Below are 3,236 nucleotides of genomic sequence, written 5' to 3' on the forward strand. Positions count from 1 at the left end.
GGTCGTGACAAACTTGGTATCAGAGCAAGTCTGTCCTAGGGGTTGTCTATGAGCCGTGTCTAGTAGAGTCTTGATTATGGATGTGTAGCGCGCCACATTTATAATCAGGAGGCTACATGACATCTAGGGTTGTTACCTTCTTCCTGAATCTAGATCGTGCGTAGAGTTGAGTCGTAAGTGTTCGTCTCTAATATTCACCTTGTTTTTTTTCAGTGATGCCTTCGACTAGGAAGCAAACAATTAGTAGACGGCTTGATACAGCAGCGGGAGAGGGTACCAGTCAGGTTCCCCAAGTCAGAGCAGGACAAAGTGAGGCTCAAAGTGAGATGCCCTCTCATACCTCATCTACTCCATCTCCTCCAGAGGATATTAGAAGGCACCCAGCGCCTCCAGTTCCTCCGTCTGGCACTCCAGACCAGGATATGCGGAGTGCTTTGCAGTTATTGACTAGCTTGGTAGCTGCTCAGGCTCAGAGGCAGAATACAGGTGCTGCTGAGAAACCAGTTAGTACAAGAGTTCGTGATTTTATTAACTTAGACCCTCCAGTGTTTACCGGATCAGACCCGAAGGAGGACCCACAGACTTTTATTGACCAGGTTCATCGTACACTTCGGGTTATGCATGTTAGTGATACAGAGGCAGTAGAGTTGGCTTCTTATCGGCTACGGGATTTAGCGGTTCTCTGGTATGATAGTTGGGAGAGATCCAGGGGTCCGAACCCTCCTCCAGCTGTGTGGAAGGAATTTTCTGAGGCCTTTCTTCGTCACTACTTGCCAGTTGAGATACGACGAGCTAGAGCTGATAAGTTCTTGAACCTTAGACAAGGTAATATGAGTGTGCGAGAGTACAGTATGCAGTTTGATTCTTTGGCAAGGTATGCTCCCCATATGGTGGCCGAGATGAGTGATAGGGTGCATATGTTCGTGAATGGGTTGGGACCACATCTAATAAATGAGTGTACGACAGCCTCCTTGGTGGAGGGCATGGATATTTCCCGTATTCAAGCTTATGCCCAGACCCTAGAGGATCGTAAGCGCCAGCAGAGGGCAGTTAGGGAGCAGGATAGGGGCCAGCATAAGAGGGCGAGATTTGCAGGGTATTCTGATGACTTCAGAGGCCGCATCAGGCCACAGTTTTCGAGGAGTTCGGCGCCACCTGTAGCTAGTGCTCCTCCACAGTTTCAGAGGCCTCGATATGATCGATCCTATTCTGGTCCAGGTCAGAGTTCGCGGGCATCTGGCTCGCAACATCACAGGGATACTAGTCAGATGAGACCCCCAACACCACATTGTGATCAGTGCGGCAAGGCCCACTTTGGACTGTGTCGTCGAGGTTCTGATGCATGCTATTCGTGCGGGCAGCCTGGCCATATGATGCGGGATTGTCCTAATAGAGGAGGTGATGGTATGGCTCAGCCGACTGGATCTGTGTCTGGTTCTTCCTCATCAGTTCGACCTCCAGCACGGGGTTTTCAGCAGTCGACAGGTCGTGGTAGGGGTAGAGGTGCAGTGCCGAGTTCGAGTGGTGCTCAAAATCGAACCTATGCTCTAGTAGGTCGACAGGATCTCGAGTCGTCTCCAGATGTTGTTACAGGTATTATATCTGTGTTTTCTTATGATGTATATGCGTTGATTGATCCGGGATCTACATTATCATATGTTACACCCTTTGTGGCTAATAAGTTTGGCATTGAACCTGAATTGATAAGTAAACCCCTCGCGGTATCTACTCCGATAGGAGATTCTGTGATTGCTAGAAGGGTATATAGAGGTTGCACTGTGATGATTTGTAGTCGTCAAACCTCGGCAAATTTATTTGAGTTAGAAATGGTTGATTTTGATGTGATAATGGGAATGGACTGGTTGGCCTCATGCTATGCAAATGTTGACTGTCGTACGAAGATGGTTAGGTTCCAATTTCCGGGTGAACCCGTCATTGAATGGAAAGGGAACATTGCTACACCGAAAGGTAGGTTTATTTCCTATCTTAAGGCAAGGAAAATGATCTCAAAAGGTTACATTTATCATCTCGTTCGCGTTAGGGATGCGGAGGCGAAACCGCCTACTTTACAATCAATCCCTGTGGTCAACGAATTCCCAGATGTTTTCCCAGATGAACTCTCAGGCCTTCCTCCTGAAAGGGAGATTGAGTTTAGCATTGATGTGTTGCCTGACACTCAACCGATCTCTATTCCTCCATACAGAATGGCCCCGGCAGAGTTGCAAGAGTTGAAGGTGCAGTTGAAGGACTTGCTAGATAAGGGCTTTATTAGGCCTAGCACTTCACCTTGGGGTGCACCAGTCCTATTCGTGCGGAAGAAAGACGGGTCGTTACGGATGTGTATCGACTATCGACAGTTGAATAAGTCTACTATAAAGAACAAGTATCCACTTCCAAGAATTGATGACCTGTTTGACCAACTCCAGGGTGCCAAGTATTTCTCCAAGATTGATTTACGTTCAGGGTATCATCAGGTAAGGGTTAGGGAGAAAGATATTCCAAAGACGGCCTTCCGGACAAGATATGGGCACTTTGAGTTCTTGGTGATGTCGTTCGGGCTAACAAATGCCCCAGCAACTTTTATGGATCTCATGAATACTATATTCAGGCCCTATCTTGATGTGTTCGTGATTGTATTCATTGATGACATTCTAGTGTATTCTCGTTCGGAGGCGGAACACGCGGGCCACTTGCGGATAGTATTACAGACGCTTCAGGATCGTAAGTTATATGCTAAGCTCTCCAAATGTGAATTCTGGCTGAACTCAGTAGCATTCCTTGGCCATGTGATATCTGATGAGGGTATTAGTGTCGACACTCAGAAGATCGATGCAGTAAAGAATTGGCCGAGACCTACAACACCATCAGAAGTCCGCAGCTTCCTAGGACTAGCAGGATATTATAGGCGGTTTGTAGAAGGATTTTCCTCTATATCATCACCATTGACTAAGTTAACACAAAAAGCTACCAAATTCCAGTGGTCTGACACTTGTGAACGTAGTTTTCAGGAGCTGAAGAATCGATTGACATCTGCACCAGTGCTCACTCTTCCTGAAGGAACAGAAGATTATGTGGTATATTGTGATGCCTCAGGTATAGGTTTGGGGTGCGTATTGATGCAGCGTGGGAATGTGATTGCTTATGCATCAAGACAATTGAAGAAGCATGAAAAGAATTATCCAACCCATGATTTGGAATTGGCTGCAGTAATATATGCTTTGAAGATATGGCGGCAC

This window comes from Nicotiana sylvestris, chromosome 8 (assembly GCF_000393655.2).
Source record: "Nicotiana sylvestris chromosome 8, ASM39365v2, whole genome shotgun sequence".
Classification (NCBI taxonomy): Eukaryota; Viridiplantae; Streptophyta; class Magnoliopsida; order Solanales; family Solanaceae; genus Nicotiana; species Nicotiana sylvestris.